Source organism: Acomys russatus, chromosome 31, assembly GCF_903995435.1.
Source record: "Acomys russatus chromosome 31, mAcoRus1.1, whole genome shotgun sequence".
NCBI lineage: Eukaryota > Metazoa > Chordata > Mammalia > Rodentia > Muridae > Acomys > Acomys russatus.
In genome coordinates this window covers 38,545,500-38,573,457 of record NC_067167.1, presented here as the reverse complement: position 1 = coordinate 38,573,457, position 27,958 = coordinate 38,545,500, and the positions used below count along the sequence as shown (strand labels likewise).

General features: G+C 38.9%; 1 pseudogene; it reads left to right on the top strand.

Moving 5' to 3' along the window:
• The first annotated feature begins 16,537 nt into the window (after positions 1 to 16,537).
• Positions 16,538 to 25,095, top strand: LOC127183634 (ATP-sensitive inward rectifier potassium channel 1-like; annotated as a pseudogene).
• The last annotated feature ends 2,863 nt before the right edge of the window (positions 25,096 to 27,958 follow it).

Below are 27,958 nucleotides of genomic sequence, written 5' to 3'. Positions count from 1 at the left end.
ATATGTGCTGTAACATATGAGAGAATGTGTGGCTGTGCATGAATGCATTAGCATAAAAAAGATGATTCTTCAGACCCAATGAAGTAATTACCAGAGTGAAGAGACAGCTCATAGAATTGGAGAAATCTATAACAAGACATTCATCTGACAGAAATAAATACAAAATATTATTCTTCATAGAATGAAAAATTTTAAAAATCAAATGAGCAAATAATCCAAGCAAAAACAGCCAAACTAAGTGAACAGGATTTTTCAAATTATACAGTACAAGTAATTACATAAGACATGTAAAGATTTTTCCATGAAGGAAATGTGTCAAATCTACACTGAGATCCCATCATATACTCACAAGAATAACTATGGCCAAGGGAATAAAAGCTAATCAATGTCAGTGAAGATGCCAGGGAAAGTAACACTCATACATACTTTCACATTGTTGATGAAAATATAGATTAGGCTGTATTCTATGGAGATCACTATAGGGGTGATCTCAAACATAAATATAGAACTACCGTAGGACTGAGTTATACTACCTCTGGGTATTTTCCCCAAAGAATCAAAGTCATCCTGTGGAAAGAGATATCCACACATTCAAGTTCATGTAGCTCTATTCACAACACCCAAGTTATGCAATCAGTCTAGGTGTCTATTAAAGGATACATGGATAATGAAAATGTTGGAGATATATATATATATATATATAGTGAAATTTTATTCAGCCATAAAAGCAAACAAAATTATGGCATTTTTAGTAACTGGATGGAAATAGAGATATCATCATAACAAGAAAGATACGTCATTTTCACAAAGTCAAGCATCATATTTTTGTTTCATATGCTGGATCTCGGAGGAGTGTGAAAATTACAGGAGAATTATTAGGGATGTAGGAGAGCGAGTGAAGAATAGTCTAGTGATTTGGGATTACGTTCATGTCATAGAGGCTGAGACCCTGTTCCTCGTTTGAACTGTCGCTGCTGAGTTTCAGTGAACACTTTTAGACTGGTCTCCTTCTCTCCTTACAGGGACGTACTCAGGAATCATCAGTGAAGTTATGGTTCGTAGAATGAAGACCCCTCCCATTCCTTATGTAAACTCTAGCGGCTTGATCAGCGTGTGGCTAAATGTCAGAAATAGCACTTCAACTTGACTCTGTTTCCTTGGTTATTTCCTTTATTATTACAATATCTTCTTCTTACTTGAACTCTGTAGTCTGATCAGTGCAGGGAAGAGGCGCCTTAATAAGCAAAGCCATTGCTTCTATATTAATCTTTTAGGTGTTTGTGCTACCTTATTTGAATAATGTAAGTAGAGAGGATAGACAAAAAATAGTTTCCTTAAGCTTAAAAGTTCTGTCCTGGCTGGCCACCTGCTTTCAGCCTCGTGCCATTTTACTGAGTTGACATATGAACCCGTCCCTCCTTCCTGTCCTCCTCCTCTTCAGGAAATTGGGTTTATAATAGAAACACTAAGTCAACATTAACTAAAGTGATACTGTCAAGTGATATGATGAGACCCCTGCCGATGTTTTATGGCAATAGATTCTCTTGGGGCTTCCTTCCTAGGATCAGGAGATGATGACTCACCTCTCAAAGGGCAATCATTATGAATAAATAAATGAAGAGTGAAAGATCCAGAAGAAGGAAAGCCAGGGCATATCAGGCTTCCTGCGTACCTTCATTCTCAACTCGCCAGAGAAACATGTGTTCCATTAAAACAAAATGCTGCAAAGCTCATTCATAAAAGCAATCTCTTGTTAGTGAGCCTTGTAACAAACCAATACTATGTTGTTCCTCCAGTTTCCCATGTGGGTCTATTTATCATGATTCCTAGGATTACACTCATAAGACCTCTTTATTCGAATTCTTTAGAACAGAAGTGATGTAAATGTATATTTTATTACCTTCATTGGTTTCTCTTACTTGACTTATGGTAGGCAACAGTGAAAAGGGTAGCCGACGTGCAAAGAATATTAATGAGGATAAATCATATTAGAACTGCTTAAATGGACACATTTTTACTCCCTGGCTTAATACACTGTAGTGGCCTAAGACTAAAAAATTTTGTTTCTCACAAGGCTTAGATCTTTTTCAGTGCACCTCTCATGCCAACTCTCATTTTAAATCTTGGCTTATAGCACTCAGTATCTGTGTTAGGTGTTATAAAATATAAAATAGTATTTAATATGAAAAGTGGGAATGATAAATGCACCTCTATCACTGGATTGTTGGGAGGATGCAATGAGATACATTTAAGTATTTGGTATACAATGTGCTATAGGATTCATTAAATGTAATTTATCAGTACTGCTAAATATCTTGGTAGATAAAACTGAGTTTTACAAAATATAGTCGATTCCCATATGTGCTTAAAAACAAAACAAACAAAAATTGAGAAGTACAGATTTTTCACCACTCTAGGACCAGAGTATTTACCTTCAGCTTTAAGTAGAACAATGTATTCAATTTTTTATATTCTAGTGATGCAGACAGTGAATTAGCCAGTCATTTGAAGCATTCTTATGTCATGATAGATGTGCCCTACATGTGAGTCTAATCTTTTAAGATGCAAAAAGCCACATGAACCATGCCAAAAACCATTCAAAATTCAGCAAAGGGTTAATCTCTCTGTGCTACCTCATTTTTATGTTAACTTGTCACAGGTTGGGGTTACCTAGGAAGAGGAAATCACAATAGGGAAAACATCTCTGTAAGACTGGCCTGTAGGGGACATTTTCTTAAGTAGTGATGTATGTGTGAGTGTCCAGCCTATCTTAGGAAGTACTACACATTCCTGGGGCACATAAGAAGCAGATTGAACAAGTCTTAGGGAGAAAGTCAGTAAGCAGCACTCCCCCATGGCTCCTCCTTCAGTTTCTCTCTCCAGATACCTGTTCTGCTTAACTTCCTACTCTGACTTCCCTGGATGATGGGCTACAAGCTGTGTGCTGAAATAAACATTCTCCCCCATGCCACTTCTGCTCATACTATTTCATCACAGCAAGAGAATTCCTAAGATACTCCCTGACTCTATGAATATTATTTTTAAATCATAAAGTGGCCTCCTTTTATATTATTCATTGCTAAATACTGTTCTTTACTAATTGTGCAAAATTATGATGTAGAGAAACATCTAGGATCTTTCAGGTGATTTTACAAATAATGCAGAGATCCCATTGGATTATTGCCTAATTCAGGGTTTGGGAGATTCAGTGCTAAATTTAGCCTGCTGGTGTTAGTGGTTATTGGCTTGATAGCCTTGATTTCACAGGCACAATTATTAAGGATGCAAAAGAAATGAACATAAATTTAAGCTACATACCATTTAGAACCTTGCAGATTTTTAGAAGCCTCAAGGCTGTGACCTCTTAACCCTATTACATATATTACATACATGTCTATGCTGTTGGAGCCATGCTCTGTGCTTCCAGATGTATTTATCAGAGAAGAGTTCTTCAAAATGGTTTCTTTTTGGTTTGTAGTTTACTGATATAATGCTGGATAAGAAGCAGGAAATAGCTCAAACTCTCTTGATTTGATTATTTCATGATGAGATCAAAACGGATGTTTCTATAGGACCCAAGTACATTCTGAGCAGAGGACACCGCGATATGTAAGTTTGCAGAGTGCAGGTAGTGTAACGTCTTTTAGTCCTTTTTTGGACCAAGGAGTGTTCGCACAGAAAAGTCATGGGGCTGCGTTAAAGAGGGCAGATGGCTTGGTTTTTCCTGGTGAGCAGGTTGTTTAGCTTGCAGACGGCGCCCGCCTTGTGTCCTGCTGCCCGCTGTTCTGGACACCACCCAGATGAATCGGTCACTCCTCCTCCACAAAAAGCATATTCCAGATATTTCCAGTGTGGAAAAAAAGACATGGATAGTTTTAATGCATTGGCATTTAAACTGATGGGAACTTTAATTCCTATATATAAAGTTGTTCAGCCTCTATGTGTGCCTGAACATAGTAAAAATGGCCTATGTTTACCTCCAAAGATACACATGGAACTGTGGCCTCTAACTAGATTTACCTCTAGATAGTTTGGGTTAGAATTATGTTTCTTTCTTTTTCTTACAGACATTTTTTTTTTACAAAGTAATATAGCCCTTAAGGAACTTTGTCAGATGTTTTCTGTGACAAATTCATGTTCACTAATAACTCTTGTTGGAAGAATGCTCCCAGGGCATGAGTCTGCAGCATTCTCTCCTTACTCAGCTCAACCTGACAGCCTCACAAAGGCAGGCAGGAGTAATCTTGCAGTTATTACTAACAGAGAAAGGAAGAGAGATTTTTATGAGTCAAGACTGTGTGGCTTTGAGGTTATATTCCTTTTACTGAAACACCAAATGCATTTAAGAATGAGCCCGCCCCCACCCAGGTGTGGTAAAAACTGCCCCAATATAAAATATACAGAAACACACATCTCTGTGATCTGCATGAAGCTGCAGCTTAATTAATATTATCACAATAGGAGGGGGGCTTGGCTCTAACAAGCTGCATCCCTGAGTAAACCACACTGATCTTTGATTCTGTAATATTTGAGAAAAGAATTTGGGGATGCTCTCCTCAGATCAGAAATCCTAGTGCCCAATACCACTGTGATGGTGCTGATGAGAAGAAGCCTTATTGTGTGTGGTTAAGGTTGCCTGGCAGATAATTGCCAGGATGGAGTGCTAAGCAAGCAGCCTCCGTGTCAGAGAATTCGACCTTGGGAAGATAATGAGACAAGGAGAATTCAGAATAGATGAAAGCCAAGAGTACCTACTTTATCTACTGACATCCAGAGAACACCTTCATGCTCAATCAGTTCCCACTAATGAGACAAGATGGGGCAAGATGGAAAAACAGCAGTAACAGGCAAACTTTTTTTTTTTCAGCTTAATGATCTATAACTTAGTCAGATAAAATTATCTTTTAGGTCAGGCAGCATCATAAGTCTGAGGCTTAAAAAATAAGGAACACCTGAGTCGTTTAGTTTTATTTACTTTGTAAAAGGTGGCGATGTTCAAGGAAGTAACGGAATTGAGAAGGCTGGGTGGGAAGGCAGCTCCTGTATGTTTTAAAGGATCTGCTTCTCGATGGAGACGAGTCGGGAAGCCGCGTTGTGAGGTGGCTGTAATTCCCTTAAATTGTTCTCGTCTACAAATCCTGCTGCCAGCGGATTCAACCTCCAACAGTAATTTTAACACACATGTGACAGTCTTAATTACTCAGTGTTTTCATCTTTCTTTTCCGTGCGGCGAGCGACTGCATGTCTCCAGGAGGCGACACTGCTATTCCCATGAAGACTTGAGTGCCTACCAACAGATGAACTAGAGAGGCTTCTTACTGTTTCGCAGGTGAGGAAACAGACCCTGGGCCATGGAAGAAACGAACAATTTTTTAGCGACGTCACACTCCTTGCAATCATGCAGAATGTCATGTAAGATCTGTATAGTAATTCTCACTTAGCTTATGTTATAAAGGGGAAAAGAGAGAGCTCATAAGAATGGCAAAATCAGTTTTATAACTAGTATGCCATTTATTGTTATCATGATCATAGGAAAGTCTCCTAGACTTAGGAAAACTGACTCTTTTTCAGCCAATTGTTTTACGTGAATGGTTTTCCACTGATATTTAAGCACAATAATGAATTAGTGAACTTTAGATTGTTTCTAAATGTCTAATTTTTCAATATATTTAATATCTTGAATTATAACTTGATATGTAATATTTTCAAGATAGTTGACTTTTTTGTATATTTTTACTTCTTATTTAGCATAAATATCTTTAAGTGAAATTTAAAAGCTAGGTGTGGATGCATCTGCCTGTAGCTCAGTACTTGGACATTTGAGAGAGACACATTATAAGGTAAAGGATGGTTTGTGCTACATAACAAGACTTATCTCAATAGAGAGATGAAAAGGAAGGGAGAGAAGGGAGTTGAGGGGAAGTTGAGGCAAAGAATGAACAGGAATTCATATATCAAAAGACATGCTTCTCTCATCTAGAGTCCCAGTAGGATGTCCTCCCCTGTGGGAAAGAATAAGCCTTGTCACAGGTGGGAGCGGTCTTGGGTCTTGGTGGGCTTTACCCTTGGGACACCCCATGAATACCTTGTGACAGACTGAGTGGAGCCATTCTGGGTCTGGAATTCCCACGTGACTCAGGCAGTTGGGGAAGAGAGAATAACAAAGTCGGCTGCAGAGCGAGTGGCAGAGCAGCGGACCAGCTGGACCAGCACGCAGGCCAGAGAGACACCTAAGGACCCATCCCGTGGAACGGCTACCGGAAGGTTCACTCTTTTGTCCCTTTAACCTTTTTCCTTCTTGTATAAGCTAGTTGGGTTGTATAATAAAGTTTAATTGCTAAGCAACAGAGTCAACACTCCCCTCTGTCCCAGTTTCCTGGTAAGTGAAGGCTTTCATGGGACATGCCCCTTGGGCTAGTATGCAGATATAAGTGAGTATATACCATTTGAGTCTTTGTGCTTCTGGGTTAACTCACTCATGATCATTTCTAGCTCAATCCATTTATCCACAAATTTCGGGAATTCCTTGTTTTTAATAGCTGAGTAGTATTCCATAGTGTATATGTACCACAGTTTCTTTATCCATTCTTCTACTGAGGGACACTTAGGCTGTTTCCATGTTCTGGCTATTATGAATAAGGCTGCTATGAACATGGTTGAGCAAATTTTCTTAGCAAAGTAGAAGGATCCAGAGGGTCCTAGAAACCTACAAGTAGAACATTATAATAGGCAGATTTGGGCCCAAGGGTCCTGCTCAAACTAAGGCACCAGCCAAGGACAATACAGGTGGTAAACTTTAAACCCCTACCCAGATCTAGCCAATGGACAGAACATTCTGCACAGTTGAGTGGAGAGTGGGGTATGACTTGCACACGAACTCTGGTGCCTCATATTTGACCATGTCCCCTGGAGGGGGAGACCTGGTGACACTCAGAGGAAGGATAGCAGGTTACCAAGAAGAGACTTGATACCCTATGAACATATACAGGGGGAGGAAATCCCCCTCAGGAACAGTCATAGGGGAAGGGAACAAGGGGAAAATGGGAAGGAGGGAAGAATGGGAGGATACAAGGGATGGGATAAACATTTAGATGTAACAAGAATAAATTAATAAAAATTTTTAGAAAATATATGTGTTTATCATATGCAACTTCACTTGGTAAATTAGTTTGTTAATTGAATTTGTAAATATTTGGACATACTTCAAAATAAAGTGTCCAATGCCAGCAACAATAACTCCCACCTCACTTGCCATAGATAGAACAATTACTTGGTTAGACGCCATTACACACTAGGGATAGTTCAGGGAGTAGAACCTAGGTTTCCCCCATGAATCTTTCCTGTCATAGAGACACAAAGTTCACGGAAATAAGAGAATGAAGCAGAAGATGAAAAGTTAATCTTACAGTAGATAAAACAAAGCAAAAACTACATTGTTACTCAACCCAAGATAAAGCTTGAAGAAAGGATCCTACAAATGCTGTTGAAGGCTTTACAGATCATGAAACATATTTAAAATCATAGAGAATTAGTAAGGATGAGAAGAAAAATTAAATAAACCAAATATATTTTATATCTAAACATATGAATCTGTTATATATATGTATTAAAAGCATTTAATAATGAAATTTTTTTCCATCACTAAGAAAATGGTCAAGTGAATCAAGTTTATTAAGAGTGATTATAGGTATTTACTTAAGAAATGGAAATTATTTAAAGGTAACATGAAGAGCTTAAAAACAAAAAGAAACGCTAAGTCACCATCATTTGTCTCTGAAGTGAAGCTTATTGTTCTGGGAAATTTCATCCTTGAGGTGTTATGCACTTTTTAAATTTGTGTTATTTATAAGACTTTTGTACATGAGTGCAATGCTACAGCCACCGCCTTGTACTCTGTGCTACTCTTCCTGTGCCCTCGACTCCTTCTCCTCAAGTCCACGACCTCTTTCTCCAATTATTATTCTGTTATATACACACACGTGTATATTGTGTATATAAAAACAATTTGCGGAGTCCTTTTGGTGTTGTTCATATAAGTGTGTTTATTACTGACCCCTTGGTTTTGGATGACCTATCTTATGGCTCATCTCTGGGGAAGACTGCTACTCACTTTTTCAGTAGCCATTACTTCCCTGTAGCTCTTCATCCAGCAGTGAGCCTTGTAAGAGCTGTTCAGTACATGTTGGCATGTCAGCTGCTGATGCCATTGTGAAGGTCTTGTTTAGGCAACAATATATTTGAGGTTTCCTGTGTCCAGCTTCTTTGTCATATAGAAAGGTAGAAAATGTGGTCTTATGGCTCTTACTATATTTCTACCCCTTCGTCCAAAATGTTCCCCTTAGGTATAGGAGTTGCAGATGTATCAACCGGAGTTGGACAACCCATAGTCCAACCCATAGTCACTTGTCTTTTATATTTTTACCACTTGTGGATTTCTTTGATGGTCTTTATCTGCTAGGAAAAGACGCTTCTTTGATGAATGGTGAGAGGCTAGTTGTGGGAATATGGACAATTGTTTAGAGTGCAGATAGGATCTACACTGGCTTACACAAGTGGCCATATAAGATTCTTCTAGGCCTACAATAAAAAGCATACATTCTTTTCTACTGAATGGGCATTGAGACCAATTAGCTGGCTATGTTACTACTATACATTTGGATATCTTGCTGTGCTGGTCATTGTTGTGGACTCCAGGCTTCATCGCAGGGTAGGATAATTGAATACTCTATTCCTGGCAGCTCATATTCTCCTAGTACTTCTGGTTCTATGAGAGCCAGTCCTCATAGGGGAGAGTTTCTCCAAGTCCTATTTCTAAAGCTTATAGTGTCTTCACTAATAAGGTCTTATCTTCAAGTTCTGGGAGGCAACCTAAGGACAACAGCAATAAACTATTTTTGTTATGGGAGTCCTGTGGACTTTCCTAATGAAAACTATGAAGGGAGTTTTCCCATGAGTGGCACTAAGGTTTCTGTCAGATAGTCTCTGGCTGTTGGAAAAAGCACTGTAAGCCCAAGTGGCTTAAGTTCAATTAATGCATATCTGTATATTAATATATATTGTATGTGTATCTTAAGTAAGTTAACAATATGATTTCTGCTTTTATAAAATCCTTAGTGTTATTTACACATCCTTTCCCCCATCTTTTGTACTGCTCTTTCCAACCTCCTCAGTTAAATTACTGCTGATTTCACAGTTACCCCTTTATGTAACCGATGTCCCACTGTCCTGTTCTATTGGTCCTCCCTCCCTCCCATGTTCCCCTACCATGTTCCATTTTCACTTTTCTATCTTCTGTGGTTATTTCAGGTTATGCACATACATGTAAAGATTTGGAGCTGGGGGTCACAAATAAGAGAGAACACGTGGCAATTTTATTTCTGGGTCTGGATTACACTCAGCATATTTTCTCAATTCCCTCAATTCACCTGTAAATTTTGTTATTTTATTTTTCTTATAACTGAATAGTATTCCATTTTATGTACACACACATTTTCACTATCTATTCATCAGTTGAAGGACATTTAGCTGCTTTCTCTTTCCTAGATCTTCTGAATAGATTCGTAATGAATATTGCTGAGCAAGCATCTGGAGGTGGGATGTAGAGTTCTTTGAACATATTCAGAAAAGTGGTGTAGCAGAGTCACAGGTCAGTCTATTTTTAGCATTTTGAGAACATTCCACACTGATTTCCAAAATGTCTGCTTATTTTGGGTGTGTCTGCTTCTTTTTCTTCTAGGAACTTCAGATGTGCTGTTAAGTTGTTTGTATGAGATATCTCTAATTTCTTTATATAGGTGTTTGGTGCTGTGAACTTTCCTCTTAGCACTGCTTTCATAGTGTCTGCTAAGCTTGGGCATGTCGTGGCTTCATTTTCATTTAATTTTAGAAAGTCTTTAATTTCTTTCCTTATTTCTTCCTTGAATAGAGAGTTGTTCAGTTTCCATGCATGTGTAGGCTTTTTGTTATTTCTGTTTTGGTTGAAGTCCATGTTTAGTCCGTGGTGGTCTGATAATATACAATGGATTAATTCAATCTTCTTGTGTCTGTTGAGCCTGGCTTTATGACTGACTATTTGGTCAGTTTTGGAGAAGGTTCCATGAGGTGCTGAGAAGAAGGTATATTCTTTTTTGTTTGTTTGTTTTTGTTTTTATTATTTATTAATTCATTTACTTATTATAATGTATTCATATTACATCCCGATTGTTACCTCCTGGCATGTATCTTCCAGTTCCCACACTACCTCATCCTTCTGCGCTATTCCCCTCCCCTAGACCTCTGACAGGGGGCTCTCCTTCCCCACCTTCTGAGCATAGCCTATCATGTCTGGACACATTTCCTCTGTGTGCCTACAAGGAGAAGTGATCAAATTGCAGGCACAAGAGTTTCTGTCAGAGGCAGTCCCCTCTCCCCCAACAGCCTTGGAGAATGAGCTGTCCATTGGCTAAATCTGAACAGGGGGGTCTAGGTTCCCTACATTTATTGTCCTTGGTTAGTGTATCATTTTGTACATATCCCTAAGTTGTCCCTAATCTTTCCTCAGTTTGTACTTTTACTATTGTTTCCATTTTCATTTTCAGATTTTGAACCATGTTATTGATTTCCTTCCCCTGATTATTTGCATTTATTAATTTCCTCTCTATAGGCCTCTGTGGGATCTTCTTGGATTTCTGTATGGATTATATTCATTTCCTTCATCATCATCTTCTTCATAAGAGAAGATTTGAGCTAATTTTCTTGTGTTTCAGTTGTGTTAGAGTGTCCACGTCTGGTTGCATTGGGAAAACTGGGTTCTGGAGGTGCCATATTATTTTGGCGTTTTTGTTGATGTGTTTTTATGGTGGCCTTTAGCCATCTGGCTCTCTCTGGTGCTGGGTAGTAGTTTCTGGTGTCCTTCACTGACTGTTGAGAGAAGCTCATAGGTGAATGAGTATAGGTTGAGACCCTCACCTGTGGAGATCAGGGAACCCTTATGGTATATCAGGCAGGTTACCTGAGGTCATGTCTACTTGGGTTCCACATCTTGTAGTCTCCTCTCATCAAGGAGACTCAGACACTGGTGTTTTCTGGCCCCCAGTTCAGTTTGAGACATAGAAGTTAGCATAAATGTGGCTAGACTTTGGACACTGTGCACAAGTCTTCAGGGACTAGAGATTTTTCTGTGGATTAGCAGGGTAGCCTGAGGCCAGACCCACCCATATACAACATAATGTGGACTTCTCTCACCTGGGAAATACCAGCACTATTATTTTGTAGCTCTCAGTTTGGTCTTTATGTTGCTGTGTAGTCACTGCTGTCCCACTGATCAGATACAGTGTGTGACAGGCGAAGCTATTTTGTATATATCTGTAAGTTATATTCTTTTGTGTTTGAGTGAAAGTTTCTGTAGATGTCTATTAGGGCCATTTGATTCATGACATCTGTTAATGTCATTATATCTCTGTTTGATTTCTGTTTTATTGACCTATACTTTGGCAAGGGTTGAGTTTTGAAGTCTCCCACTACTAGTTTGGGTATCCATGTGTGCTTTAAGCCTTATTAATTTTTCTTTACAAATGTGGCTGCCATTGCATTCGGGGCATGGATGTTCACAATTGAACTGTCATCTTGAAGGATTTTTTTTCTTTGATAAGTATTAAATATCCTTCCTCATTTTTTGATTAAATATGGTTTAAAGACTATTTTATTAGATATTATAATGGAAAGTCTAGTTTTATTTTTAGGTCTGTTGGCTTAGAAAACCTGTTCTCATCACTTTATTCTCAGGTAATGTCTATCTTTGTGGCTTAGGTATATTTCTTGTATGCAGCAGAATGATGGGTCCTGTTTACACATCCATTTTGTTAGTCTATATCTTTTTCACTGAAGAGTTGAGTCCATTGATGTTGAGAGATATTAATGACCAGTGACTGTTAGAACTTTTATTTTGATGTTCATTTTGGAAGAGTGTTTGTATGATTGTCTACTTTTGGTTTTGCTGTAGTGAAGTTATTTATATCCTATGTTTTTGGGGATATAGTTAGCCTCCCTGAGTGGCAGTTTACATTCTAGTATCTTCTGTAGCACTGGGCTTGTGCTTAGATATTATTTAAATTTGGTTCTGTTGTGGCCTATCTTGTTTTCTCCATCTATGGTGATTGAAAGTTTTGCTGGGTATAGTAGTCTGGATTAGCATCTGTGGTCTCTTAGGGTTTACAGGAAATATGCCCAGTCTCTTCTGGCTTTTGCGGTCTCTGTCGAGAAGTCAGGTGTTATTCTGGTAGGTTTGCCGTTATATATTATTTGGCCCTTTTCCCTTGCAGCTTTTAATATTTTTTATTTGTTCTGTATATTTAGTGTTTTGATTATTATTTGTCCAGAGTATTGTCTTTTCTGGTCTCCTCTATTTGATGCGCTATGGGCCGCACGTATGTTTATAGGCGTCTCTTATGATTATGGAGATTTTCTTCTATGATTTTTTTGAAACTATTTTCTGGGACTTGGAGCTGGTAATCTCTTCAGTTCTTATTATTCTTAGGTTTTTGTCTTTTCATGATTTTGATTTCTTGGATATTTTGTGCCAGGAGCTTATTACGTGGTAAGTCTAAAAGGCTGCTAATAGTCTAGGTTATACTGAAGCTAAAAGATTCCAGGACTAGGTCTTGATTAACAGAAGGAGGCAGTAAGCCTCCAAAACAGCATTTGAGACAGTAGAATAAATGTTGCTTTCGCATATGGATGCATCAATTTCTTCCAATGTGTCTTCGGTACCCAAGATTCTTTCCTCTGTCTCTTGTATTCTGTTGATGATGCTTATGTCTCTGAATCCTATTTTCTTCCCTAAGTTCTCCCTCTTCAGGATTTTGCTGGTTGGGATTTCTTTATAGTTTCTATTTCTAGCTTCATGTCTTGAACAATTTTATTGATTTCCTTTACCTGTTTGTATTTTCTTATAGTTCTTTCAGTGATTTATTGATTTCTTCTCTAAAGACCTTGAACTGTTTTCCTGTACCTTCTTGTATTTTTTAAGGATTTTATTTATTTTGTCCATTACCATTTTCATAAGCATAGATTTATTGTCATTTTCCTGAGTTTCAGTTGTGTTAGGGGATCCAAGGCTGCTTGCTGTAGGATAACTGGTTTCGGGTTTTTTTTGGTTTATTGTGTTTTTATGCTGCCTTTAGCCATCTGGTTGTCTACCGTGTTGGTTATTACATTCTGTTGCTTGCTGGAGTTTCTCATGCAGGTGTATATCTGTGTATGAAGATCCCTGGGCAAGAAGCTGGATGTTCCTTTAGGTGACCTCCTCAGAAAGGCAGTAATGGTCTCAGACTGACAGGTGGCACTCAGGGGTTTGCTTGTAGCTCTCCTTAGGTGTATGATCCTAGGTAAAACGTGGGCTCCTCAGGAACCTGGGGGCCTTCCTTTCACTAAGGGAAATCCTAGAGTTGGCTTCCCTGCTATTGGCTTTTTTGCCCCAAGGTAAATGAGGTCCCAATTCCCAGACATTGTCCTCAGACACTGTGCTCACTGAGTTGGAAAGCCTGAGGGTGGAGGTAAACTGCTCGGTATCCGAAAGCTATCCATTCCATGGGATGGTCCCAGGCTAGAGCCATGAGCCATGGTGCCTAGAAAGTATCCATGGGGCAATGGGAGTGGGCACCTGAGGTTGGAGCCTCATGCTACAGGTACCCAGAAGGTATCCACAGATGGTGGGAATGGGTGTGTGGCCTGAGGCTGAGAGTTACTCCAGGGTTTAGCTAGGTGATTTGAGATTCATCCCCCTAGTTTCCCTGACTATGGGCCCTTGTCTCACCTGGGAAACAGTCATTAGAGTTTTGGAGTACACAGCATGGCCTGTCGATCTCTCTGCTTTTATTGCTGTCCTGCTGTTCAGATACTTTGCACACTTGGTTCCCTGCTAATTCATTTTTATCAATTTAATAGAATAATGTTTCTTTCCTAAATTATTAAAAATATTTTCAAATAAATAAAAACAAAAAGAGCTAAATTTTAGTCCAAGCAGAAATTTTTGAAAGGTGACACTAAAAGCAGTGAACATGAGGCAGAATGAGGAAAAGCAGGAGATGAGTGACCAGCATTTGGCATTCAGAGAAGGGTATCAAAATATTTCCATTGTTTAAGAGTGTAGCGTGGAACAAAGAAAAAAAATAATTGGTACATAAGAAGGATGTTGTAGAGGAAATTGATTCTACTGTGTATCTTTTTGGGCCCTTAAGATGTGTTATGGTGTGATATAATATGACCTATCTAATATTGGAAAACACATTTGTTACTTTTCTAAATGCTGTGGTGACAGGCTTAGCAAAAGTAACTCAAGGCATAAAGGGCTTATTTTGATTTACAGTTTTAGGGTATAGTCCATCAGATACACTCATTATAATTCTGAAATTATTATAAATAAAAACTATCTTTAAAGCAAGACAGAGTTTGTTTTTTATTCCCTCAGGCTGTTGGCTACAGTGGCACTCAAATTGTGTTATACTATTTAATCAGATCATATAATTGATATCAATCCTTTATATAATGTATTTTGAAGGTAAAAGCTAGGCTGTGCATAGGTAGGTATATAATGAGAGTTTATTGAATAAATGGTTAAACAATATTAACAGAGTATATATGGTGTGTGGCAGATACAATTTTTAGTCTGACAACAGATTCTATCTATAGCTGGGTGCTTATCTTGTTATCTTCAGGAACATACTTTTAGCTCTTTGGCTTGAAAGGGTGAGTATCTGAAGTCTTACAGATCTCTTCTTAATGATACTTAAAGGACCCCTCCCCATCACCAATGATAAATAATTATTTATCAAATAAAGAGGGCAAGGAGTAGGTAACAAAGTAAGAGGCAGCTGTAACAAATCTTAAGATGTGCGTCAACTTTTAACCCTATGCCTTGCCTTCATCATCCAACATATGACTTTCTTCTTCATCTTTTCCTATCATATTCATTTGGACAAATGTCAACAAAATCTTATTTTTTGTTCTTTGAGTACCTGTTGTTGGCATCAGGGAGCATGACTCAGAGTCATGCTGAGCAGCTATCAGGAAGAAGCAAGGTGGTGACTACAACATGGTCACTGCTCTGACATTCATTTCCAAGCTTTTAGTTGGGAGAGTGACTTAGCCATCTGGATGAGAGCTATTTTTCAATTGTTCCTTGTAACTGCACATTCTTATGTGCATGATAAATAGTCAGGGTGACAGGCAGCATCTGCCCCTGATGGAATTTTATGTTATCCTGCAGAGAGGCAGTGCAGCCCAGTGCAGACACTCAGACACGGCCAGTCAGTGCTCACACACTGTAACCTAAGCACTGTCCTTCAAATTTCTGGAGTGAATTTACAGAAAGCATCAAGTGATCTGTAGCTCTGTTCTGTTAAACAATCTATAAATGTGGAGGAAAGACTGGCCTTTAGTGTGGGATATGTTTGGTGTTAAAGTGGTGTATAGAAAAGAGGGAAATCAACAGCATGCAATTGGACTTCATGGTGCAGTTTTGCAGGAAATGTAAAATTTATTCCAGATCACTTGAGGAGAAATGCATATTGTCTCTTCAGAAAACCTTTGAAAAATGACTAAAAGTTTTATGTATTCTTCCCAGCTTCCTGGGCAGAACACACTTGCTAGATGTTGGGAATAGATAGAGTGAGTCTCAGCACGGAAAAAACTGGGTGACGCTGCCCTATACACAACAAATATGCCTGATTAGAGTTTTGCTTCTGGTATAAAAGGCAGTTTTAGTTAAACTCCAGTTCAAAAATATGAGTCTTTTCCTAGCAGGCAGAAGGTTTGGGAAGGAGGACTATAAAGGAGACTTTTGAAAAACAGACAATATCCAGTATACATTTGTTAAAATTTATTAGGTCAATCTATTAATATTGTGTATTTACATTCTTCTCCACTTTTTGCTCTGGTAAATGATGTAAATTTAAGTGTATTTCCAGTCTGTAATCATGTCTTCAACTCTTGCCACTACTTCGTCCTCACAAGCATAATTTCAGGTCAAAACGATGGCTCAGTACATATTAAAATCTCTCTTCTGTATGTAGCCTTGAGGCAGTTACTTTGTTTGTCCTTTCCTTCAGTTTCTTCATTTGCTGCATGATATTTTCATTGCTAATTACACGTCATGAAGGAGTATTAAAGAGACAATAAGAAACTATACATGCGAAATGGAAGACAGTGACAAACATGTAAGAGATACTGTGTAGACCCTGACTTCATAACTGATCTATTACTCAGAACCAGAGACTTCTGTGTTTTTCCAGCAATTTGACTCAACCCCTTCCTTCAACACTGGGAGAAGTGTTCTTTCATCTGGGAGGTGAAGGATAGCCCCCTGTCTTCACTGACTACATTTGAGGAATTACTTGATTTCCCCTTTGCTTTTTACCTCACTTATATCCCAGGATGTCTACCCGTTGGATAAGTTTCCACCACTCAAGGTGGTTTGAATAGTCATGGCTCCTATAGGCTCATGTGTTTGAATGTTTGGCTTATAGGGAGTGGCACTGTTAGGAGGTATGGCTTTGTTGGAGGAAGTGTGTCACTGTGGAGGCAGGTTTTAAGGTTATATAGCCCAGTGTGGAATAACAATCTCCTCCTGGATGCCTGTGAAAGATAGTCTCCTTCTCCTGCCTGAGGAACAAGATGTAGAACTCTTGACTCCTCCAACACCATGTCTGCCTGCATGCTGCCATGATGATAATAGACTGAACCTCTGAAACTGTAAGGCAGCCCTAATTAAGTATTTTAGTCTATAAGCTGCCTTGGTCATGGTGTCTCTTCACAGCAAAGGAAACCCTAACTAAAACACCAACTAAAGCTAAGACAATTGAGCATATAGATCAATGAATGTAATATAATGTCTGTCTAGATTTAAAAGGGAAGTTTATGTACATATATAATAATTAGAATGGGAGTACTCACCTCCTTGACTTCAAGGGAAACATACAAATTGAAATTTGAAGCATTTCCTGGCATTCATCAAGACTTTAAGATGGGACAATAGAGTTGTGTTTTCTGTATTTTCCAAATATTATAGCACATATCACTATAATATGTCCAGAAATTTACCCTCTACCTCAAACAGAAATTTCTTGATGAGGTTATTAGAAATCTGTAATGACTCCTAGGAAAAAATGTGGGAGAAAACAACACACACTACATTGTATAAATTCTTCAGAACATTAATTTAACATTTTGTTCTCTAATATGTACTTTCTTTGATGGAGATAATTATTGTGGATGTGAGCCAAGCTGAATTTGAATCACCTAAGATTTCAGCATTCATAAATAATGTCCAGCAGTGCTTATTTCTCAGATTGGCGTCTAGGCAGTAATTCATATAATGAAGTCTTATTGTGTTTCAAGAAAATCAGCAACCAATTTAAGATTTTGTACTATGTGGATATGAGTCAATGTGGGCATATATCCCCCTGAAGAATGGGACATGGTAATACCGTGACTGTCAGGACTATTACATAATGTCTTCTAAGGCAGCATACTCTCTGCCAAGAGTGTAAAGAAATGGTCAACTAACATAGCAAAAAGCAAGGAGTAAAATAAAAGAAGTATGCACGTGTGAATGGAGATAAATATTCAGAATTATTTTCATGAAAATCATTTTTCCTTTATTTCTTCTATCAAAAATTCGTTTCCTCTGTCTTTGTGAAATCAGGAACTAGTCTAAGGATGTTTGAGGAGGTTTGGTTTAAAGAATCATCAAAACCTTGGGAAAGAGTCAGAGAAGGTACACACTAGTGACAAGAAGGCTGAATGAAAAAGAAATAAGTGGCAGGGACACAGTGTCTTAGAGCAAGGAGTGAGCGCAGCGGAATTGTGCCTCATTTCCCAAAGCATTGTAATCCTCCCATTCAGTCTTAAAAGACAGTGTCAGAGGAAAAAAGCCCCTGAAGCTGTGAACTTGAAGACCTGGTGTCCCACTGCAAGTTATGAGACAGAAGACCTGTGGAACCTAGCTGGCTGTTTAGCATAGAGTCTTGACAAGGATCCTTTGTGACTCAATATTGCTGCTCAAAATGCAGAACTTGAGATGCTTTCAGCTTACACCTACTATGTGTATAAAGGTCTGATGAGGCATCTAGTTCATTAACATGGATTCTTACAAGGACACTGTGCGACCAACTCCAAACAAGCCCCCTCATAACAGGAGAGAATTATAAACACATGGAAAGGTAGGTCCTGGAAATCTGGTGGTGTGAGAGTGAAATCTTTAGAGTAGGAATGCTCTTTCCTTTGTATTTGGAAGAGAGGCTGGCCTTAGCTAGCTTTGATCTTCACAGTGGGAAGAAACACTACATTGGTAGCATAGAAAAAAAGCATCATACTGGCATAGTGGTCACGTTTGTTGTTTTTTTTCTTGACCAGCCCTTAGTAAGGTATTTAGGTTGCCACTGGAACCACCTACTCTTAAGAGAATAAAAAATGGATATGTGCAGATCTTTTTGCGCAGGCAAACACCTTTCAATACTTCCTTCTTAGCTCTTAATGCCTTATCTTTGGGACAATACTCTATGACATAGACATGGCCTGATGGGGAAAAGAAGACATATATTCTGTTGGCTCCTGATTTTGATGCTCAGGATCTTGCCAACAAAATTAGATTATATATACTGAGTCTGGATGGATAAGTCTAAATACTCATTTTCCCCCATTTTTTAAAAAAAGATTTTCAGTTGCTTTGGTATAGCTTAAGTTTAGACTCAGAACTTTAAAAAGAAACATTTCTCCACTCTGAATAAAGATAAAAATCTCATTATTATATTTTTGAGAGGCAAGTTTTCCCCATGGTGTACTTGAATATAATAGTAACTTTTATTCTCCTGAGAAAATTGTCATCTCTGAGGCTTACTGTGTCCATCTACTAATCACGCCTAGTGCTGGGAGCTTCTAGTCTCTGTACAATCTAACCTAGGTCTAAAATGTTTTCAGCCTCTGAGACTTATTGCTGAATAAACTCGTGCATTCTAGTTCTTTCTGAATTCTGCTTGGCTGATTCAACTGAGCTGTTCTGGTTCAAGCTCCTTGCCAAGCTGACTGATTCAGCCTGGCTTCTCTCAGCTTCTGACTGACTTGTTTTGTTTGGTCTTAAAACTAACTTTAGCAATCTGTTCCAATCTTCTGACTTCTGATACTGTGGTTCATTACATCTTCACTTGTGTCTAGCTTGTTCTCTCTTTAATATTTCTCTGTAAAACTTTTCTGGGAAATCTGCCTCTGAACTCCATGATCTGAAGTATCATCAACTCAACTCCACTTGCTGCCTCTCAACTAGTCATTTCTTTAAAAAAAAAAAAAAAAAAAGAGGGGGGGGGTGGAGTATTCCCTTCTACTAACTTTACCTTCATTATTTGGGACTAAAGGTGTGTACGAAGGGCATGTCTGTATTCCAGGCAGAATAGGCTTGTTTCTGTATTAAAATCCTTTTACATCTGAAAGAATGGGGCAGACAAAACTCTGATGCCACAGACTGCCTTACTTCAGTTTTAGTGTACTTGTTTATACACATGAATAGAACAAAGAAAGCAATGGTCTAAAGAATGTTGTTTGAGTTCAGAAAGCTATGTAAATAAATGTCAATAAGTACTATATATTAACAGGGCAGCCATTTCCCAGAACTTCCTCAGAACAGGCCAGTCTTAACACAGTTGTCGGGTACACACTGTATGGGAAAGCATGAAAGCACGGCATAAGGCCATATCCAGATTAACGGTGCAATGGTCACATTTGGTTCGTAAGAGACAAAATTGCTCACTTTGTAGGCTTTCTTCTTCAGTCCTCCTATTGATCTGTGGGAAGAAGCCATGTCAAATTCTGTCATGTCAGAAATCTTGTGACCTTTGAGTTGCTGACCTTTACCTCGTGAGGTCTTGTGTTCTAGGCTACCCTTGGATTCAGGCAGAGTTGACAGCCATACTCTGCCAAGACAAGGTAAGCAAGTCCTCAAGAGTTCCTGCCTCACAAATGTGTCTGTCAGATATATTGGGCCAGAAGGCTGAAGATGATGCCGCAACATTATAGAGTTTTGGGGGACTATTCAGGCAGCAAACTGTCTCTATCATCTTCTCATTAGGAAAGCTCCTTACTTATACTTCTGGTTCACTCAAGTAATTAAATTTCATTCCTTCTCAAGTCTGTGATGGGGTTTAAGACCAGATAATTTAGTCTTACAAGCAACCTCAGTTGTTTAGAGGTTAAGACATTTTAAAATCTAGTAGATGTTTTAAGTTGACAGAGATGAGATAAAGTAGATATTGAAGCTCCCTCAGAATCTTAGAAACTACAAGATAGGAAAGATGGTCTCTACAAGGTTGCCAAACCAAGTATGTAACATTCATATAATCCCTGATGGTTCCACGGTTCTGTGTAATAATATAAGTGTATATGCCAAAAAAGATTTAAAAAGAAAGAAAATAAGCTTTGGATTTTTCTATTTTGCGCGTTCACTTCTTTGAAGGAGAAGTAAAAAGAGAATAATTTTCTATTAAAGTCTTACTCAAATGTACAATTAAATCAAAAAGTCATAATAAGTAAGAGCAGGGATATGTCTGCAGGAAAAATTCATAGCATAGTCTGTGATAGTTTAATGAGAATGGTTGCCATAGGCTCTCATGTTTGAACACTTGATACCCAGGTGGTGAAACTATTTGAGAAAGACTAAGATGTGTGGCCTTGTTGGAGGAGATGTGTACCTGGGGGTGGGCTTTGCGGTTTAGAAAGCCCATGACAGGGCCACTCTTGCTCTCTCTGCCACCAACTTGTGGATGAGACATAACAGTTCAGCTACTGCTCTCCCACTGTGCCTTCCTGTCCTCGGCCATGCCTACCTGCCTACAGCTATGCTTCTGAGCGTGACTAACCTTCTGAAACTGTAAACTAGGCCCCAATTAAATATTTTTTATAAGTTAGCTTGGTAATAGTGTCTTGTCACTGCAACATAATAGTAACTAAGACAGGTTGTGATGACTGACAACAAAGATTGAGAACTATAACTATCAGTCTTTAGAAATTCCTGGAAGTGTTCACAAAAGAAATCTGAGATTTTCCTTTGGGTAGATGATCCTGTAATTCTAGAAACTTGAGACTTTTCTCAGAAGTTTGATAATTTAGCTATCTATGGAACCTTCTTAACTCCAGAAAGTGGCTAGTGGTCACAGGTGTATGATCTTATCAGGAGGGCAAAGGCACGGTCATTTCTAGAGAGCAGAATCATTCTCAAAGATGGTATCATGTTAACTTCAGGCAGATCCTATAATTAGAAACAAAACCAATCAGCAATAATGTCCTTCATTCATAAATTAGAGGTAATAGTTATTGTCATAATGTTTTTGAGAAAAATTGATACATATAAATATGTAAAGCAATAATACTCAGCATACAATAAGCTAAAATTTGACTGCTATCATTGTCAGCTCAAAGGAAAGACTTAAGCTGTTAGGAATGAACAAAAGAAACTTACCTTAAGTATTATTATTTTGTTTTTAGACTCTATTTAATCAGAGGGATGAGGGTCCTAGAGCATCTCTGTTCCACCCCATTCTACCAGAAAACTCTTACCCTAGATTCTCCCTCATTACAGAAAAAAACCTGCATTGGCTCATAAAGTTAAGATAAAAACACTACATTGTTAATATAACCTTGAAGAGAAGGCACACTTACCTTGCCACGTGTTTCCTCCTTATGATCACTTCTGTCCACATCCTGAGCCGGCCTGGTACTTGAGGGCAGCTTCTCCAACTTGCTTGCAGGGTCAAACAAGCTCATGTTCCCAGGCCCTGGGGATCTACTCCTATCCTGATTGATGGAAACTCCCTCGCTCACCCGCTTGAGTCAAAATATGATTGAGCAATGCTACAGCCCTACCCCCTACCCCACTTTGTGTTCCCATCTTTCAAAACTGTTGAACAATCTCCCTTTTGGGATGCAGTTCAAATCCTGAACTGTCTGCCTCCCTGAACCCAAAAGATAAAGGTTTCATTTTAAGGCTCTGTATCTAAAGTGAGTTTTCTTAGCTTCCACTCTGAACTCAACAAAACTTCTAAATATGAGGCAAACTCATACACTAGGTAGGAACAGACAGAAATCTCTATGTATACATTAGACAAAACTGCCATGTTGAGCAAAAATCATTGACAAAAGAGGCCTATGACTCCTCAAACACAGTAAGCTCTGTGAAGATAGCCATTCTGTCTCCCAATCTTCAGCCCAAGTCCCTAATAAGAAGAGTGTGGCTCAAAATGAGGACTTAGCAAATGCTTGTTTGAATGACTATGAAATGAATAGATTTCAAGTGTTTTCTCTGGACCTAATAGGTTATTCACTTATGTAATAAGTTGCTTATAAACCCTAGACCTCATATTTCTCCTTTAGTCACCTGTCATTGTGCAGAAACTCCTTGTCAACTCTTTGAGTAAAAGCATAACTACTCCAGGTGATAGGACTTAGTGGTAATGCAGATCTCATAACTGGTCAGTGCATAAGAGTGAGAGACTTGGGAACACTCATACCTAAATAGGATATCTTTATAAAACCCCTCATCTCAATGCTAAGCAATGTATGTGGAAAAATGGGGATGGGAAATGAGTGTAAGAGCCAGAAGTAGCAGACAATTAAAAGGAAATTTGTTTTCTAGACACAACAGTTGCGATGCACATATGAACTCACAGAGATTGGAATTATCACACACAAGACATGAAAAAGCTCAATCAAGACAAAATCTCACAACAGAGAAGTGGACATAAAATCCCAGACCCTAACCAAGAAGCTATTGGCAACTAATAGCAGCCCAGAGAAAGAAAATTATTTTGGTGCACTGGAATAACACAAGGCATATCCACTTCACTGGACAGCAGACCCCATGCTCAGGAGTAGCTGGACAGCACAAAACAGACTCCATGATGCTTGTGGGTAGCTTTGTTATTGTTTTGTTTTGAGAGAGAGAGAGAGAGAGAGAGAGAGAGAGAGAGAGAGAGAGAGAGAGAGAGAGAGAGAGAGAGAGAGAGAACAAGTAGGGAAGGAAGGTCTAGGAGGAATTGGGAAAGGAAAGAGAATATTATCAAATTATATTGTCTAAAAAATTTTTAACTAAAATATGGAATTGTTTCATTTTGTTATAGTGTTTTCTCCACTGCCACCTGAAATAAAGTCTGTGTTCTACATGCTTTATTTGTGTCTCTTTCAAGTCCATCTGATAGAAAATGTAAGAGTAGGGAGCCAATCAGAACAGAATGAGACCCCTGGCAACATCTCCTGTATCCTTGATCTTCTTGTGGGAGGGACATGCAGTGCACCCATCACAGAAGCCCAGAGTGAAAGGTATCACAGAAAATTGTGTCCCTGAGTCTGTTCCTCCCATTCTTTTTATTCCTTCAGGGATGTCAGGAATATTTAAGATCAGGGCTGTGAACAATTCCTTGTGGACTGTGAGAGATATTCAAGGGGAAAAAAGGCAGAGGACCTTTCTACTTCAGGCATATTTTGTTCCCTGGTTTATTCGTGGACATGAGTTCATGCCTCTGGCATTAAACATTTATATTCAATTTATAAGACATGTTTATTCTTGCTGGACATCAGATCATAGCTACAGAACTTAATCTGGTCAGTGTATCCTGAATTTGGATATGGCCTTCTGCTTTCCTTTCATGATTTCCCAGATATAATTAACCTATAGTACATGCCAGGCAATTGTGTTTAAATTGATCTGTCCTGAGGAAGTTCTGAGAAAGGGCTGCTCTGTTCATATTTACTATATGTTTACTGACATTTATTTACATTTTTTGAAACTCTAACAACCTTCCTTGGATCACTATTTTCTTACATTTGTATATAAAAGCTCCCTGGAACTGAAGTAAGAGGGTATACAGCATTTGACTGTAGTCGACCCAGTTCTTTAAGGTCCTCAAATCCCGGGTGTAGCAGACACATCTCCATAGGTTGATGAAAATCAACACAGGGCACTGACTGAAAGGACGTTCAGGCATCTTCAGAGATGGCTTGTCACTCATATTTTTGGAAATTCTCAACAACAAGCAAGGCTGGTCTCCAAAGACAGAAGGTGTAGCATACAGTTCGACAGAGCAGATGCACAGATGGACATTTGGACAACTGCACTTGATCTCAAATGGAGGTAGAAAATGGTGGTGTTCATCACAGACTTCTTGTGGAGTTGGTTCCTCTTTTGTCTCCTGTAATATATTGTAGCCTATGTTCATAAGGATGTACCAGAGTTCTACCCACTGGACAATTGTCCTGCGTGTGTGGAGAACATTGATGGGATGACCTCATCCTTTCTGTATTCTCTGCAAATTTGAGTGATCACAGGTTATGGATTCAGGCTTTTGATGGAGCAGTGTGCTACTGACGTTTTCTTGCTTACCTTCTAGTCTGTTCTTGGGATAATCATGAATTCCTTCATGTATGGTGTCATATTACCCAAGATTTCCAGGTGTAAAAAGAGTGCTAAGACCATTGCATTCAGCAAGAATGTGGTGATCAGCAAATGTGGTGAGATTAGCCTTCTCATCTTTGTGTCTGTGCCTTTTGATTACCAGTCACACATATGACAAGCTTCTGAAGACTAGTGTCACTCCTGAAGGAGAGACTAATATTTTTGGATCAAACCAATATCAACTTTTTAGTAGATACTGGCACTGAAAACCTGCCATGTCATTGAACACAAAAGCCCTTTCTTCCACACTACAACAGAAATGCTTCCTGAGCAGGACTTTGAATTACTTGTCTTCTTTAGGTCAACCAGTGCTACCTGGCAGGTTCCTACACTGTGTGCCACAGAAAAGGTGCCTTGGGGCTACAGTTTTGTTCCTATAGTATGCAAGACCAGAAACAGGGAAATGCCAATATTGAGTGGATTTCCATAACTTTCGTAAGGTGGTGCAAATGGAGACTCTTCCCAGGGCCATGTGCCTTTACAATGAGAAAGATGCCAAGGCCAGAATGAAGAGAGACTATGAAAACCCTAACTTTGCCTTGTCAGAAGCTGATGAAACAAATGACACGCAAATTTGCCGGTGGCTTTTCTCCCTGCAAAAAGCCTCCCGTGAACCTGATGGCTAGATGTGCTCTGAAGCAACCAATAGTTGGAGGTATGAAACCAGGATGAGAACCTGTAAAGTCTGCCAGCACAGTCACCCGTGAGCTCCATGGCTGTGACTCTACAAGACTTGTAACTCTATAGGGCGGCAGTAGTGAGCATACAATGGTCACATATGAATGAAACTGGTACATGGAAGCTATAAGAATTCACTTGGAATCTTCAGTGTGATTATGTGGGCTCATACAATGATTATTGGAACAAAGTCATCCGTGGTCCCTTAGACAGGCAATAGAGATACTTCTAGAAGAGTTCTGGAAGAAGATAGAAGCATTAGATAGATATCTTTGAGAACTAGCCATATTTCCCATTTGATTCTGTGGATGAGAAAGATGCCACTGTTGCTTAAAGTAGGCTTTTACCAATAGAAAAATCTGTTGTATGAGTGGGGAAAAGTGACCCAACCAATCATTGCTAATAAAAGGCTGCTATACAAAGAATAACTTTAGGCTCTAAACTTCTTAAGCTCCATTGTTTGAAGCCCTTATCCGAGTCTGGGCCTATGTTTCAGAAAGAATAATGTGGATTCCAGTGACTGCACTTCTCTGTACCCAAGGCAGAGAGAAAGGAAGGGCCCAGCAAGCTTTACGGCTTATCCAAATGATGCAGCTGATTATAGAATTTGGCCTGAATGATTTCCTGTGGTACATTAAACAGAGACCATGTCTGTTCTCTAGACATTAAATGAACATCCTCCTGCAAAGAAGAATGTTTGGGTTAAAAATGTTGGTGAGGAGACTGGAGAGATAGTTTAGCTTATAAAGTGCTTGCTGTGCTAGCATGAAGACCTGGGTTTGGACTTGCAACAACCACATGAAAAGCATCCCCCATAACCATAATACTGGGAGTGGAGATAGGAAGATATGTGGGGCTTGCTGTCCAGCTTGAATGGATGAGGTCCAGGATTAGTGAGAGAATATTTCTTAAAGAAACAAAGTGAAGAGACTGTAGAGAAAGCTCAGTGGTTAATACACTGTGGCTGCTCTTCCAGCAAAGCCAGGTTTAATTCCTTGCAGTAACATGGTGTTTCACAACTGCCTAAAACTCCAGTTTCAGGGCATCTGATGCTCTTTCTGACCCTCATGGGCACCAGGTGCACAGGCATACATTGCAAGCCGTACATCATGCACATAGAACTTTTAAAAATGAAATGGAAACTGACTCAGAAAGAAATATTATATATCCACCTCTGGTCTCCGCACAGACACACTCACAGGAAAGCTATGGTGATAGTCTTTCCATATTCCATGAATGTGTTATATGGCTACAGGTCTGTCAAAATAGGTTTTGTTCCTTGCTCTTCCAAGATGGTAATGAGGCTGAGCTGCGGTGGTTCACACATTTAATCCTAGCACTCAGAAGGTGTAAGTTCCAGGCCACCCTGTTCTATGGAGCAAGTTCCAGGACATCCAGGGTTGCCCAGAGTAACCCTGTCCCCCCACCGCCAAAACAAACAAACAAACAAACAAAGTCAAGAGAACTGTGACAGCAGCCTAAAAGGGGCGTGATGCTAAGACTGAGTGATTAGGGGAATGATGCTAAGACAGAGTGATTCCTGTGTTTCTTTGCATATTACTTGGACTGAAACTGTAGTTATGAAGGAGGAGGGAATGAGGTACAGCCTCATAGCCAGCGTGTTGCTGTTCTCTTGCCTACGAGGGCCGTCCCTAGATCTTCCAAAAGAAAAAAAAAATCATCAGGATAATTTAGTTTGAAGCAAGGTTCTAATGTGAATGTCTTGTTTGTTCATTCCCCTACCTGTATTATTCTGAATACACCTTGAGAAAAAGTAGAATTTAAAGGTACTCAAAAATCACAATATTTTTAGATTGTTATTAATACATTTCTGAAACTGCATGAACAAAACAAAATGCATTGTATACCTATAAGAATTCTCAAGAACAAGTAAAAGAAAAACACAAATAACTCAGACAACAATAACTAAAACAACCCAAAAGTTTAAAAGCCAAATACAAACCAAACCAAAACTGAAAATAAGGAAAAGATGTAGGTTCTGAGTCTGTCTTCATGAAATTTAGAATTAGATATATGTATTAGTCACCTCTGAGAAGTGCCCAGCATTGGAGATATGTAAATACATATACACAAACATAAGCCAGATAAAATTCTGCACAGGCAAGAGGAAGTAGGTCCAAAGTCCCATCCTGACCAAAGAAACCCATACACACACAGGCACACATAGGAACACACATACAATTTATTCAACACATGTGTGCACACATAAATGCTTATCCCACATATACACATGCACATAAATACACACACACATACACACCCAAACATGTATACAGACCTACCTACCTACATACATACATACATACATACATACATATATGATACCATGTACATATATACAAACACACATTTACATATGCACATATACACAAAAATACATAGACACATATATATTTTATACATATGTAGACACATACACATATATATGTCCACATATAAACACACATACACATGAATACATACATGTACAACCCCCATACACATAAATACCTATATATACATACATATATACACACACACATGAGCTGCTTTACCATCTTTCAACAGCCAACTATTTGTTTCTATTTTCTATTCTTAAATAATTCCAAATTTCTGTTGACATCAGTTAAACCGCTGGCTTTGCTATTTGCCCCTGCAAAGTAATAAATTTGCAACACTCTCAGCTGACAATACCCGGTTTCTCCTAGGAAGTTTTCACTGCCCTTTATCCTTCTACAGTTCAGCTGTGTAGCTAACCTCTGCATGTGCAGGTCCTGCCTTAAGCAGAGGTTCTATAGCTATAATAAAACA